Here is a 16,845-nt window from a genome sequence, read left to right as displayed (position 1 = left end):
CATAGTTGAGCATATACTTTTGTTGTATGATAGGGCTTCTCTTGGGTATATTCCCATGAGTGGTATTGCTTGGTCCATGGGTAGGTTGATCCCGAATTTCCTGAGAAACCGCCACACTGCTTTCCATAGTGGTTGCACAATTTTGCATTCCCACCAGCAATGGATGAGTGTACCCCTTTCTCCACAACCTCTCCAGCAAAGGCTATCATTGGTGTTTTTGATTTTCGCCATTCTGACAGGTGTAAGATGGTATCTTAAAGTTGTCTTGATTTGGAAATAGAAAACACTATCCTGAGTGAGGTAAGCCAGACCCAAAAAGAGGAACATGGGATTTACTCACTCATATTTGGTTTCTAGCCATAAGTAAAGGACACTGAGCCTATAATTCGTGATCCTAGAGAAGCTAAATAAGAAGGTGAACCCAAAGAAAAACATATAGACATCCTCCTGGATATTAACCTCCAGCAGGCGATGAAAGGAGACAAAGACAGAGTCCCACATTGGAGCACCAGACTACAACTCCAAGGTCCAAATCAGGAGCAGAAGGAGAGAGAGCATGAGCAAGGAACTCAGGTTCTTGAGGGGTGCATCCACACACTGAGACAATGGGGATGTTCTTTTGGGAACTCACCAAGGCCAGCTTGACTGGGTCTGAAAAAGCATGGGATAAAACCGGACTCACTGAACATAGTGGACAATGAGGACTGCTGAGAAGTCAAGAACCATGGCACTGGGTTTTGATCCTACTGCACATACTGGTTTTGTGGGAGCCTAGGCTGTTTGGATGTTCACCTTACTAGACCTGGAAGGAGGTGGGAGGTCCTTGGACATAATCAGTAACAAAGCAAACATCCATAGATACAAAGAAATTGTAGTAACCACCTGTGTACTATTGGATTACCATGGAATAACATTAGAATTCAACAACAATTCTACCCCGAGAAAGCCTAAAAAACTCATGGAAACTGAACAGTCAACTACTGAACTACCCCTGGGTCAAAGACGAAATAAAGAAAGAAATTAAAGTCTTCCTCGAATTCAACGAAAATAAAGACACTACATACCTATGGGACACTATGAAAGCAGTGGTAAGAGGAAAGTTCATAGCACTAAGTGCCCACATAAAGAAAACGGTGAAAGCTCACATTAGAGACTGAACGGCACACCTGAAAGCTCTAGAGAAAAGAAGAAGAAGCAGACTTACCCAGGAGGAGTAGAAGATTGGAAATAATCAAACTGGGGGCTGAAATCAACAAAATAGAAACACAGAAAACAATCCAAAGAATCAATGAAACAAAGAGCTGGTTTTTGGAGAAAATCAACAAGGTTGATAAACCCCTATCCAAACTAATCAAACAGCAGAGAGAAAACACACAAATTAACAAGATCAGAAATGAAAAGGAGGACATAACCACAAACACAGAGGAAATTCAGAGAATCATTAGATCTTACTACAAGAGCCTGTATGCCACAAAATTGGAAAATGTGAAAGAAATGGACATTTTGTATGGATAAGTACCATGTACCAAAATTAAATCAAAACTGGGTGAATAATTTAAATATACCTGTAAGTCACAAGGAATTAGAAGCTGTCATCAAAAACCTCCCTACAAAAAAAAAAAAAAAAAAAAAAAAAAAAAAAAAAAAAAACCCCCTAAAACCTAAAAAATAATAAAAAAAAAAAAAAAAAAAAAAAAGCCCAGGACCTGATGGTTTCAATGCGGAATTCTACCAGAACTTCCAAGAAGAGCTAATACCTATACTCCTTAATGTGTTTCACAATATAGAAACAGAAGAGTCATTGACAAACTCTTTTTATGAAGCTACAGTTACCCTGATACCAAAACCACGCAAAGACTCAACCAAGAAAGATAATTACAGGCCAGTCTCACTCATGAACATCAATGCAAAAAATCTCAATAAAATACTGGCAAACTAAATCCAAGAACATATCCAAAAAATTATCCCTTATGATCAAGTAGGCTTCATCCTAGAAATGCAGAGCTTGTTCAACATACAAAAATCTATCAATGTAATCCATCATATAAATAATCTGAAAGAAAAAAAAACATGATCGTTTCATTAGATGCTGAAAAAGCATTTGACAAAATTCAACACCCCTTTATGATAAAGGTCTTGGAGAGATTAGGGATACAAGGTTCATCCCTAAATATAATAAAAGCAATATACAGTAAACTGACAGCTAATATCAAATTAAATGGAGAGAAACTTAAAGCCATTCCACTAAAATCAGGAACAAGACAAAGCTGTCAACTCCACACCTCTTCAATATAGTGCTTGAAGTTCTAGCAATAGCAATAAGACAACATAAGGAGATCAAGGGAATTTGAATTGGAAAGGGAGAAGTCAAACTTTTGTTATTTGCAGTTGATATGATAGTGTACATAGCGACCCCAAAAACTATACCAAAGAATTCCTACAGCTGGTTAACGTGTGGCAGCATCCAAGATCAACTCCAAAAAATCAGTTGCCCTCCAATACACAAAGAACAAAGAAGCAAAGAGGGAAATCAGAAAAACATCATTTTTCACAATAGCCACAAATAGCATAAAGTACCTTGGGGTAACTCTAACCAAGGAAGTGAAAGATGTATCTGACAAGAACTTTAAGTCTTTGAAGAAAGAAATTGAAGAGGATACCAGAAAATGGAAGGATCTCCCATACTGTTGGATTAGGAGGATCAACATAGTAAAAATGGCAATTCTACCAAAAGCAATCTATAGATTCAATGCAATCCCCATCAAAATCCCAACAAAATTCTTCACAGACCTAGAGAACAATAATCAACTTTATATGAAAAAAAAACCCAGGATAGCCAATATAATCCTATACAATAAAAGTACTTCTGGGGGTAGGGTGGGGATAAGGGGAGATGGGGAGAGAGAAGAGAGAAGGGGAGGATGGGAAGAGCTTGAAGGATTGGAATGGTTGGGATGGAGGAGGGGTGGATGTGGGAGCAGGGAAGTAGATATCTTAATTAAGGGAGCCATTTTAGGGTTTGCAAGAGACTTAGCTCTGGAGGCGTTCCCAGGTGTCCAAGGAGATGTCCCCAGCTTGTTCCTTGGGCAGAAGAGGAGAGGGTGCCTGAACTGGCCTTATCCCATCGCCACACTGATGACTATCTTGCATATCACCATAGAATCTTCATCCAGTGATGGATCTAGATAGAAACAGAGACCCACACTGGAGCACTGGACTGAGCTTCCAAGGTCCAGATGAAGAGTAAAAGGAGGGATAGCATGAGCTAGGAAGTCAGGACCGCAAGGGGTGCATCCACCCACTGAGACGGTGGGACTGATCTAATGGGAGCTCACCAAGGCCAGCTGGACTGGGACTGATGGAGCATTTGATCAAACCGGACTCTCTGAATGTGGCTGACAATGAGTGATGACTGAGAAGCCAAGGACAATGGCACTGGGGTTTTGATTCTACTGCGTGTACTGACTTTTTGGGAGCCTAGTCTCTTTGGATGCTCACCTTCCTAGACCTGGACGGAGGGGGGAGGGCCTTGGACTTCCCACAGGGCAGGACACCCTGACTTCTTTTAGGACTGGAGAGGGAGGGGGGAAAGTGGGGGGGGATTTGGAGGGAAATGGGAGGAAGGGAGGAGGTGGAAATTTTTAAGAAAGAAAGAAAGAAAGAAAGAAAGAAAGAAAGAAAGAAAGAAAGAAAGAAAGAAAGAAAGGGAAGAAGAAAGACTGTCATACAAAAAAAGGGAAGGTTGCTAGTCATAAATTTTATGGCATTGCAGACGATTGCTGAGTGTTCTCTCTCATAATCTGTATTTATAAAGCTAATGATTTATGTAAACTTAATCCCTAATTAAACAAAAACAGTATTAGGTCATTAATCTATTATACCAAATAATCTGTGTTAAAGTGACCAAGCCAATTTTTAAAAAATACAATAATCAATACAAACTTAGCAATTTTTCTGACTTACTGTTTGCTTTATCGTAAATACTCAGCTTTCAGCTTGCCCCTTTGTTCTTCCCATTTGACTCTTAAAATTTGCTATAAAGGAAGAAGGAACTGCCTGTGAATGCCCTTTGAGTTTGCAGCATTTCAAGTTTGATTGCAACTCACGATGAATGCAAAAAAGTTTAAGAACTTCATATCTGCCCATATTTCCATAAAACATTAATACTAAAATGACAGTATATAATTATTCAAAAACTTGGCTTATTTTCTTATAAACCATCATCTTATTGTGAAAAGATAAGGTAATGGTGAGACAAAGAAGGAAACATGACTACATATAAAATACTATTTCAACTTCATTTCAATTTATGCTGATTTTTAAAACCAACCATCTTTGTCTTTTGTCTTTGAAATTAAAGAAGTACAAGTGGTGCACAAAGACATGTCAGAATCTCTGCTCACGTATTTGAAGAGGAAGTAAGACCTTAGAACCACGTTCTGAAGAGAATGACTAGACAGGAAGAATGCTGGGTGAGAATTTGTTTTATATCGAAAAAGGAACTGTGGATCTCCATCACTCTTCAGGTATAGAGGGTGTTTCTCCAGTTGAGCAAATAAATGGAGACCGAGACAGAAGATGAGGCGTTTGTAAAAATTTACAGGACTAGAGAATCAGGTATTGTTTTTATTCTGCTATCTGCACAATCAGTCATTATTTTTACCACATTGTCCTATGAATTAGGCACATTTGTGCCTCCTCATATGCTGAGACTTTCTTCCATAATTTTGTTCCACGTTAATAAGAGGCCATTGCCAAGATTTTGTGTTTAGGAGTCCGTCAAAACCATTTAGACATTTTAGTGCTCTCCTACAAACACATCACTCCTCTGGAATTTAGTATTTGTCTTTCATAACTCACTGTTTATTTTTCTCACATGAGTGAATATTGCTGCCAAAGAAAGCAAAACCAGCACTACTGCTTACATACAGTTCAAGTAGGAACCTCACTACCATTTGAAGTTAATAGGATTGCTCACAGTTCAAACAGGATATTTAACAGCATAGAAAAGCTAGTAGGATTTCTTAGACCTCATATGTTCATGTTATCCATAACCCTGAATGCACTGATGTTTGGATGCCTTAGTTATTTTTCTACTGCTGTGAATAAGGAAACTTATAGAAGATAGAATTTATTGGGGGACTTGCTTACACTTTCAGAGGGTTAGAGTAAATGATCGTCATCAAGGCAGGAAAAGTGGCAGAAAGCGGGCAGACATGACCCTGAAGTAGTAGCTGGAGTGTACATCTGATCCACAAGCCTAAGACTGAGATCTCTGAGAGTAAAGCATGGAGAGAGAGACAGAGACACAGAGACACAGAGAGAGACAGAGAGAGAGGAAGGAGGATGGAGAGAGAATAATAGGAACTATATGGATTTAGAAACCTGAAAGCCGACCCCCACACATCCTCCAGTAAGGCCACACCTTCTAATCCTTCTCAAGTAGTTCTAGCAACTGGGGACTAAGCATTCAAATATTTGAGTGTATGGCATCATTCCCATTAAATCTGCCACATTGGATGACCTAAAAATGACCTCACAGGGAATTTGGCTGTTTTCTAACCACAACCAGAAGTATTAGCTTTGCTGCCATCTCTAGAACTCAACTTCATTTTGAACTCCAGCATCAGAATATACTACTTTCTTTTTCCTTAAAGCTATGTCAAGAAAACAATCAGTAGTCCCTCTCGTTTGTGTTACCTATCTCATAATTATACCAGGATTTGTGCTTAAGAAGCGTCCAGGTAGCATACTCTTAGAAACCTAGGACCGAGATGCTGAAGCAGACCAGTCATGAATTTGAGGTAACCTTTTACAAAAAAATCATGTATTTGTTTTGTGATTAATCCTAAACAGGAAAAGATAATTCAATAAAAACTCAGAGATGAAAACTGAAGTTCAACTCAAAAATCAGAAAAGCAAAGCAACCAAGATACTAGAGAAGTCTTACCTTTTTCAAGGCTGGGCAACCACAGACTAAGCCTCTCTTTCCTCCCATTCTATATTCCCTCTAGTGCTGGGATTAAAGATGTGTGACTCCCTAGCATGGGGATTAAAGATGCGAGCCACCACCCTCTGGATTTGTTTCTGCATTGATTACCTATATACAGAGATCCAACTGACTCTGCTCCCAATGTATTAAAGGCATGTGACACCATTACCTGACCTCTAGTGGCTTTAACTTTGCCTCTGGTCTTCAGTATCTGTGTTATTTTTTCTTGTATCTGGAAGAAATAGTTAGAACCAAAAAATCAGATAAGCTTGCATTTTTCAGTAATCAATTTCATAATCAAATCCAGAATTTTCAGTTATTCAACCAAATTATTTGGGAAATTAAATTAATGTAAAGGCAAATGAGTACCTACGTGTGCTCAGAACAAGGCCGTGTGAGATGTGAATGAAAAGTAGTGACACTCATAATAACAACTGATATTTTTGTCATTTTGTCAAGGGTTTTTCTGATACCATAAAAGAGTCAAAAACAGCATTGTGATATAATTATGTGTTTATTTATGGAAACCTCCAGTTACTTTCCTTTCCCCCATACAAAATCAAGAAGTTTCATAGGTTAGCAGCATTCTGTCATTAAAAATTTCACTAATTTAAATACCCACTTATACAATAGCTAAAACTTCAAACTCACACAAAAAGAAAACATTCTCCCCCAACTTGAGCCCACTTACACTGAGAAGAGTTAAGTAGTGAGGCATTTTTCAACTTCCTTACTAGGCTGCATGGTTCAGTAAGGGGAAGGATCCCAAGGGAGGAGAGAGTAGGAAACAGCAGGAGAGAGCTGTCAGAGGCCAGTAATCCCTCAGTGACAGAAAGAAATCCTCTGCTTCAAGGGAGAGAAAATACATGCCATCTTCTTGAAGATTCACTCTCATGGACTGTGGACTTTTCATACCACTAAGTCTTCTTTTCCTCTGCCAAATGTCTTCCACTCATTTTTCTACTTCCTCAATTGCCGCAGCCCCCATATTCCCTGTGAAGCCAAGTCCTTGGAAATCATCAACTGCTGGATTTATGCATGCTTCCCCCAGTACAATGAATCTCACTCTCAGTGCAGCATTCCAACCTTCTGTGTTCAAGCAGAGAAATCTCAGTTTCTTCTCTTTTCAGACATTGCAAACATTAGTCTCCTGAAATCCAAAGAACAGCATCAGGGCTAATTAATGGATACCTGAAAAGTTTCCAACTGCATGAACAATGAAACTTCTTTGTTGTTGCTGCTCTGAGGCAAAGGGCTTAACTCTATTTTTTCCAATGGGGTCTCCTGCAGCCCCCCTCCTGGTCCAGCTGTTGACCCCCTGGAGTGCAGTTGTTGCAATTCTGAAGCCCTGGCATTCCTGTCCTGGGCACTCCAGATTCTTGGGGCTTTCAAAGGACTTCACAGCAAGTAATAGGCGCCTTCAGAACTTGAACCTATTGTCCTATGCCAACCTATCCTTGAGCTAGTGGAATATTGTAGGAGACTGTATTCACACCTTCCTATCAGGTTTTAATTCTGTGTCAACACACTTCATACTTCCTGTCCTTCCCAAGACCTTTAGGTGACTCAGATTTTTGAGTTTTTCTATTTTTTTTTATTTTTATTTTTATTTTTTTATGATTGTGGTTTTTGGTTTGGTTTTTTTATTTGTTTTTTTTTATGGTTGTGGTTTTTGGTTTGGTTTTTTTATTTGTTTTTTAACTCTTTTCTGACACATTCCATTCACCAGATTTTTATTTATTATTATTCTCTCGTACATTATAACAAATGACTGCCTCTTTCCACCCCTGTCAGCCCTTATCCCTTCCTACTTCCTCTGTTTCCTAGATACACTGCTCCTTCCATTTTCCTTCAGAAAAGAGCAGGCCTCACAGGAATAGCATATGAACACAACAGGTTAAAGTAAGATTACGCACAAACCCTCAGCATGAGGCAACCCAGTAAGGATGAAAGGGGTCCCGGGAGCAGGCAAAAATTTCGGAGATACCCTCTCTTCCATGGTTAGGAGTCCCAAAAGAACACCCAGCTACATAAACACTGTATGTAGCAAAGGACCTAGAACAGATCCATGCAGGCTCCGTGATTGTTGTTTCAGTCTCTGTGAGCCCCTATGAGCCCTGTTTAGTTGATTCAGTGGGCCAAGTTCTCCGCATGTCCTAGACCACTGTGGCTCCTACAATCCTTCCTCCACCTCTTCAGTAGGATTCTCTGAGCTCTGCCTAATGTTTGACTGTAGGTCTTGTACATCTGCTTTCATCAGCTGGTGGATAAAGCCTCTCTGATGATGAGTGGGCTAAGCACCAAACTATGAGTACAGGAAAAACAGCTAGACATCATTACATTGACTTTTTTTTTTCTTTCTTTCTTTTTTTTTTTTTTTTTTTTTTTGCCAGTCATATTTGGATCAATCATAGTTCTCTGGGCTATCCAGCCTCCAGTTCCTGATCATCCATGCAGTGTCAGTCACCAGTCACAAGTTGGACCAGTCATTGGTTGCCACTCCCACAAGTTCTGTACCACCTTTACACCAGTGCATCCTGCAGGCAGGACAATTGTAGGTCAAAGGTTTCATGGCTGGGTTAGTGTCCCAGTCCCACCACTGGACTCTGCCCCAGTTTGCTTCCACTGTGCAACGTAGTCCCTCAAATGCCACCAAATTCCAGTTGTCTCTCCCAGAACCCTCTACTTATAGATACTATAGCCAATCCAGCACATTCTGCTGTTTTGTCTTCTCTCTCTCTTTCCCCCTCTCTCCCTCTCTCTTCCCCCTCTCATCTACTTTCTGTTTTATTTTCTGTCTTCTGTCTTTTCTCTCTTGACCATTCATTCTTAGTTACTTATAACAATGATGTGCTGAGTAATCCAACATTATTTCACTGATAAATAATACTTTAAAAACTGAATTATTTAAAATCACTTGAGAAATTCTTTTATATCTGGGACATTTCTTTACAACCTTTTCAAGTGGCAAAGACAGATCAAATATGAACACCATAGCTCTACAAACATAGGTGCCAAAGTCATGGTTTCTTTTGTATTTATTTCAATACACTTTTCTGATATTTTTTCTTTATAGTCCATAGCATGCAATAAGCAGACCCATTTTAAGCTTTTGAGATCTATCATCCACTGAACTTAAGGCCAGGTTTCTTATGTGCAACTACAGGTTAACTGAGGCCAAGAAGCTGTGAAGGAGTCTATAGTAAACACTATAGCTCACCCTTTACTGTTAGACCTCCATGAACTGCCAGTTCTTCTATGGTAGCATCATCTGCCTTTCACTGTTTAACATCACCAATCTAGTGGTCTGTGCAGCTATGCAGAAATACCTGTTTCTTCACATTAAACATAATTCACTGTTTCCTCTAAGGAAGAGAGATAAGAGTGATTTTCACAGGGCTATGCTTTATTTCCCTATATTTTTCAAATTGAAAGCAGTGACATGCATGATAATTTGTTTACTGAAATTTTGTGTTTTTTTTTTTCTTTCTCCAACTAATATATGTGAAATGGACTTCAGGGAAACTATAAGATTAATTGCATATATACGAGGAAATAGAGACACTTATCATGAGAATGAAGGCTGATCATCCAAAAGGTAAATACAGGATTAAATCTTAACAAAAATAGAAAAGATGGCATACTACTGTGTTACAAAGGGTTAGGGACCATCTTGTATAAAATCAGTTTAATTAAAAGATGTTATTGAATTAAATTATGAAATAACTTACTTTGTGATAAAAATCTAATGCCACCCTTAGTTCTCTAATTGTGGAGAAAACACTGTGCAAAAGCAATTGTGCTAAATGTATCCACACACTTGCTTCAAGATTAGCCTACCCATCGTATCGTTATGCATGTGGAGTGGCTGTTAATTAGCCTAAGTAAAAGTATTGAACAGAGGTTACAAGACCCTCCCCACAAGCTGCACTGTGCTTGCAGCCCTGATTTTTGTTTCTTCTACAGGAATCCTGAGAATGGTTACTTCCCTTCCAGTGACTTTTTTTTGCAAACCATGAATTCTTACTGTGGTTTTCACTTTGCAAATCCAAGCACTTTCATATCTAATTCCTCTTGTTTTTTTTTTTTTTTTTTTTTTTTTTTCCCTCACACAAGTCTGAAATAAGTAGGTAAAGATATAGTCTTCCTCTTTGGGTTTTTTGGACAAAGCACACTTTGGTAGAATGCATGTGTACCACACACACAAAGCAATAGATTTTATCTCTGGAGATGTAAGGTGGGAAGATCAGAAGTTCAAGAGCACCCTTGGCTATATGTCAAGTGGGACACCAGTCTGGATATGATGAAATCATTCTAGAAAGAAAAACAGATCTATACATGTAAATTTCTCGATGGTTAGCATACAAAAGAGCAAAGAGACTGCCTTTGGTCATATGCTCTTTCTATTTGCCAATTGTAGTTAAAGATCTACAGACAACGAAGGAATGCTAAGAGCAGGAGAAATTATCTTCCCCAAGAAAAAGCACACCAGTTTGTTATATAATACAAGTGGTCAGCACTGGAAACATACATATAAGTAACATAGAGACTGAACTGGCTGTACTTATATATTTAGAAAAATAGACATTTTGTAATTATCACACATGTATATAACAACAAATAAAAAGATATGAATCTGAAAGAGGGAAAGGCAGAGGTTATAGGAGAGGGTGAAGGAAGCAATGTGAAGGTGGGAATGGGGCAATTATACAGTAACCTCAAACAAAATTTTAAATGTATTTAAAAAGAAATTTAAGGAAGTGAAAAGATTATTAGCATCTGTTGTGTGCCTGTCACACATCTTCTGTATAAAATAGACCTTAATGGGCACACTGAAAAGATAGAAAGAAGTCTTCCGTCTTCTTATTTGGCCATATATTCAAATGAAGTCACCTTTTTTGTTTGCACTTTTCACCCCAGACTTAGTGGACATTATGTGAGGTGAGCAGTAGTTGGGTCCAGTAACTGTGTTGATTAAAACAGAGTCAAAAGAGAAGACAGAAGAATATGTTCTTCTGAGGGTACAATATAATGTATTTCCAAATAACTTCAGGAATATTAAAACATTTACCATATTAATTAGAAATCCAAGAAAGTTTGAAAGTAGTTCTTTTAAGATGCCAGTTATAGAAGCAGTTGACTGGGGAAATTGATAAATACAAGGAATATGTATTAGTAAGGGGAAGAACAGAAATTTAAAGTCTTGGCTTCTCCTAAAAGTGAAATCAAGAGGACTTGTTGAGATGGATATGTTGAAGTGTCTCTCTTAGAATTTTGCTTTTCTTCAGACAAGATGAGAAAAGATGGGGAAAGAAAATGAGGAGCTTCACCTTGAAATGACTGAACAATTGATTAATGACCTATAGAACTGATGAGGAGCTAATTAATCAAACAACTAGAAGGGTCTTTGAACTTTAGAACTACATTTTGTATCCAAGACTACCCAATGTAACCTTTTCTTGATCATATTTTGATACATTGCAATTAGTTGGTGAAAATCATGTCTGACAATATCTACAGAGTTGATATGGGTTACAGCAAACATGCTAACTGCCAAAGTGTAATGATAATAAAATTCTCTACTGAGGGCCTGAAGTAATGGATGTAGAAATTGAAATATGCCTTTTGAAAGGGCTGTGAGGGGGTTGTGTGAATAGATGATGTATATGTATACTTAATAATCACTGATTAGTGCAGTAGAATGTATGCCAACAAATGGTAGTCTCCTATGTGGTTCTCACAGCCTTCCCCTAACATTTACAAACACTCTCATACCTCAACATCTCTTAGTTGATGAATTGTGTGTACATATCTAAAAAATACATATGTATATGTATATATAGAAACCACCTGAATTCATTTAAAAATAGGAGTGACTGGGTTTCAACTTGAGATACTGATTTTTTTGCATGAGGTTCTATAACGGTTATAAAAGATCACTATATGATTTCAGTGTGCTGCCAGAGTTGAATATAATGGGCTAAGGACTATGACTTTAAAGATATAGAAGTTCAGTCTAAAGAGTAAGCAATAATTGGATATTACAAGAAGTAGTATGTATGCTTTTATTCTTATCATTCATAGATTTTTAAATCTAAATTTTAGTTAGAAAGTTAATATTACATGTTTATTTCATTTTGACAAAACACAACTATATTTAGTATATAATTAAGCAAGGTGTATGTATGTAAAGTTTAACATAAAAAGGTTTCTATCATTCTTCCTTTCAATAGTATAATATAAATATGTAATAACAAAAGTATGTTAATATATGGAAATGAGATTTCATAATGTCTTAGCTCACATGCTATAAAAAGTCCCAGTGAATTAAGGAATTTGTCAGTTTCTGATAAAAGAATTATATATAGACTACATAAAGAACGCTTACAGCAATAATTTTAACAGTGACAGAAGTTAACAAACACTATATATTTTGCTACAGAAGTATATATGGGTGATATATTAAAACAATATTAGAATATGAAAATTAAGCTGGAATGAGACACAACTAAACATACATTAGAATGATGCAAATCTAAAAGGTGGAAATATATACATGTGGTGAAGATCTAGAGGTATGAAGATCTCTCACATGAGGCCCCAGAAAGTGTGAAGTGGTACATGTACTTTGTAATGTTATTTTAGCATTGTCTTGGAAAGATGCATATGAAGCTGTCAGGTGAGCCAAACATTCTACATTTCTACATATAAGAAAAAGAAAGCATGACCAATACCATTCATGATTATTCATAACAGCATTTTTTTTTTTTGTAACAGCTAAAAGTAGAAATGGTCAACTAGTTGTGAACAGGTATATGAGTAAATAAATTGCATATGAGGAATGGAATCTCTACAAAGAGAAGGAAGGAGCTTTTCTGATACTCATAATACCATGGATGGATTTCAGCACAAGTACGTTGTACTGAAAGAAGTTAGGTGAAGGCGTAAGTCACGAACAATGCTACACCAGTTTGGAGTTATGATTAATAGGGTGTTATTTATCTAAAGGGGAAAAAACTTACAGAACACCGTCCCAGACAACAGCCATCTGCACAACGAGGAAGGGAGTCTAGTCTCCAGCAGAGCAGGAAGTGAAGAGAGCGAGCAGAGGAAATAGCCGCTTTTTTAAAGGGAGAGAGACCACACCCCAATGGGCTGGTATCACAGCAGCTATTGGTTGGAGGGGCGGAAGGACCTCCTGCAATAGTTAGGTAAAAATCCATGCTGTGTAATTAAATTAAATACATACACACACACATGCACACACATGTGCACACCTACTCACACACACACACACACATACACACACAAACCCTCTTACCTAACATTGCAGAAAGCAGGTCTGTATTTGGGGTGGTTGTGGAAGAGAGAAAAGATAGAGCGGTGTAAGAAAGCAGCGGGGACTGACCAATGTGCACTTAGTCATGATTGTGGTGAGGAAATCTTGTGTACTTTGTGGTGTGTAAGTTATGCATAGTAAAGTTATAAAAAAGGAAAGAGAAAGATTGAAAACAAGAGATGAACATTTTATTTAGTAGTACTGGGTGATATCCATGAGTTGGAGAGACAATTTTAATCCATATATTCATCTTCTCCTAAGTTCTCTGTATATTTTAAATGAAAACATCATGCTAGATTTAAGTGTTCAAAATGTTTTTAATTATGGCAGTCACTCAATGCTGACGAACCTTACTGCTATTAGTAGGTAAAAGTAGCCCCATTAATTGTGACTGCTAAGAGAAGCATCTTTGCCCTGGAAGCAAGAAAACTACTAAATCAAAAAGAAGCAAGCATTGGCCTCCTGAAAAACCAAAGGTTGAAAACACTTTAGCAAAGTTTACAAAAGGACATGGGTTAAGTGGTTTATATTTTAATAATTTATCTGCTATGAATTACCTGAATGTGGCTGTCATGATTAATCAAGTTAGACCCTAGTCCTTCCATCTCCTTACTATGCATTTCATTATTTGTTAGTTTAAATTCCAGTAAGATATCAAACTAGTTTTACAGCCTTTTGGAGTTAGAGGAAAAAGTCTGTCCCTACTATCAGCCTTTTACATATGCAGTTTTTCATTACAAGTTCATGTGCAGAGGGACTGCCTCTCACTGAGGACATACACAAGCAGTAGTTGGACGCAGGCACACTTGCTAGGTGTGGTTTTCCAGAACATTTTAGTATTCTAAGGGTTGGGGCAGACCATGTAAATCAGAAAACTCATGATCAGTTTCTGTAAGTGTTGAACTATGACTTGGTAAAGTAAGTGTAGGAGATTCTCAGAGGAACTAGAACTGAAAGTAGAAAAATCTTAATTCTGCATATGTCAAAGTCAGTTGAACCAGTGTCCCCTCCCAAGAAAGGAAAAAAGAAAATAAAGCTCGATTAATGATGAACCTCAAAATTACTCAGATTAAAAAAATATTCTCTTTGGGGACCCTTTCTCAGAAAGAGGAGGGTATTAATTTCAAGATTATAGTGAATTTGGGTCAAACAGAAGAAAGTCACAAATATGCAGCAAAATATCCTCCTCAGAATTATGTATGTGCTCACAGAAAAAAAATAAAATCTACAGAGAACCAGAAAATACTTCACAGCCTGGAACACTTGTGCTAGCCATTCTCCTGATGAGAAAAAGGATTTGCCAGCCTCCCCCTAGGCCCTAGTAAGTGGAATCTATGAAAGGCTCACTTCTCCCAGCACTGCCATTAGCTTTAGAAACAGCTCTGCTCACCCTGCAGGCTTTCTAGGACCCTTGCTTTATAGAAAATGAAAGGGAATCAGTCTGTGAAGATTAATACAAATTGTAAACTCGTTTCCATAAAATAGGTGTTAATGTATTTTAAGCTTAAGAAAATGATCTCAGTGACTTTTTTTTATAAAGATACATTAAAACCTACCACTGTTGTATATGAACTACTAAAATATATATTTTCAGTGTTGGTTTGGGTGCAATCTGAAAATTGTATCTTGATGTGATTGAATAACCTTAGGTCGCTGCCTATTGGCATCAGTTGGTATCTCAGAAATCCTATTGAGAAAGCCTTGTATGGTTGTCACTGAGAGATGATGAAGCGATATGTTTTTCAAGATTGGATGAAGCAGTCAAACTGTGTACGGTGTGATCATGTACTGTATATTTTTAACATCTGGCATTTCAGAGCCAGCATGTGAAAAATACTAGCCTGTTCATAGGAGTTACCCAAATCTCATGTAATACCATATGTAAGTGGATTGTACTGATGCCATTTTAATTATCTGTTTTTTATTCTTCACACAAAAAGATTGATTTTACAGTAGGCCTTCTTAATTTACAGTTAGCTGACTGAGTGCATGCAAATTGAAATAAAACTGCAGCCCTGGGACATTCTAAAACATGACACAAGAGGTTGCCAAGGTAACCCACCAGGAGGCTGTCTTGGCATCTTCAGGAATAAAATGGAAAGAAAACATTATAATGAACAATAGGGTGTGGGGATCTTCTGGACAGGGTTAGATAATCAAAGTGTTTTGAAAAAAAAATCTGCAGCTTCTTAAAACGACTTCCAAACAAAAAGAAACAAAATATCCTTCCATTCCAAATCAGGCAGTATTTATGAACCATGAGACTGGAATGTTAAGATAATGTTCACATATTATCAAAGTGAAATAATTTACTTAAACTTCTGTAGTGTTTAGCAGCATTTGTACTTACAGAAATATAACAGATGTACAAATCATATTCAAGATGTAGAAGCAAGATTAAATTTATAATATTTTATTATTACATCAGGGAAGTTGATTAAAAAATAGTTACAAGATGCCACATCACAAGAAAAAAAATTAAGAGTGCAGGAGACACTAAGGAAACATTTCAGTTTACCATGGTGTTAATTTTGCATTTATGCCTAACACACTTCTTTCAGAATCACAGGGAGTTTTCTTGATTTAGAGGGATTGTCTTGTACTTCACATAGACGCTGTTTCAATTAAACACACTCAGAGCTCTGGTTGTTTCTTCTGAAGACTAATATTTCTCTAACACAAGGTTAGTCTATAAATAGTCGGAGTCTCCTTAGCCTGTCCTTAAGCTTTTTCCTTTCTTCTCTGTCCTTGGAGAATGAACAAGAAGCCCCAGAGCTGGTGAAAGACCTGTGTGGGAACAATTCACTCTGATGAAGTATAAATGGATGGGAAATTTCAAACAGCCCATGTCGCTCTCTCCACTGACTCGCAGTTTTAAACTTTATTAATAAAGATTCCTTTAGCAAAATAAAGAATTAAAACACATAGCATCATTTTACCTTAGATATTTGCAAATTTAATTGTTAAAAATGTACATAAAATATATTATTTGTCCCATCTGTAACATTGCCCATAGGTAGATAACTCAAATATTTGTTTGTATGTATTGGGTAGCAATAATCCAGTCATTTTAATCTTATAAATCAAAATTGAACATTTTTTAATATAATTTTTTATTGAAAAAAAATTTCCGCCTCCTCCCCACCTCCCATTTCCCTCCCCGTCTCCCTTTTCCCTCCCCCTCCTCCCTCCTCTCCGCCTTCCTCCACTCCTCTCCCCCTCCCTCTCCAGTCTGAAGGGCAGTCAGGGTTCCCTGCCCTGTGGAAAGTCCAAAGTCCTCCCCGCTCCATCCTGGTCTAGGAAGGTGAACATCCAAACTGGCTAGGCTCCCACAAAGCCAGAACATGAAGTAGGATCAAAACCCAGTGCCATTTTCCTTGGCTTCTCATCAGCCCTCATTGTCCGCCATATTCAGAGAGTCCGGTTTTATCCCATGCTTTTTCAGTCGCAGTCCAGCTGGCCTTGATTGCATATTAATTCAAAATAGCCAATGTACCTGGGGAGATTGTTCAGT

General features: G+C 37.7%; 1 long non-coding RNA gene across 1 annotated transcript; it reads right to left on the bottom strand.

Annotated features, from left to right (window-relative positions):
* Positions 1 to 2,926: 2,926 nt before the first annotated feature.
* Positions 2,927 to 13,060, bottom strand: LOC126503907 (uncharacterized). The gene is made up of 3 exons (XR_007592451.1): positions 13,015 to 13,060; positions 6,162 to 6,224; positions 2,927 to 3,181 (listed from the first exon to the last, which is right to left on the bottom strand). It is a non-coding gene; the product is annotated as an uncharacterized lncRNA (long non-coding RNA).
* Positions 13,061 to 16,845: the final 3,785 nt, after the last annotated feature.

The sequence above is a fragment of the Alexandromys fortis genome, unplaced genomic scaffold (genome assembly GCF_014885135.2).
Source record: "Alexandromys fortis isolate MF-2015 unplaced genomic scaffold, M_Fortis_MF-2015_v1.1 scaffold_34, whole genome shotgun sequence".
NCBI lineage: Eukaryota > Metazoa > Chordata > Mammalia > Rodentia > Cricetidae > Alexandromys > Alexandromys fortis.
Note: the sequence above shows the minus strand (reverse complement) of the source record. Positions and strands in the feature narration are given on the sequence as shown.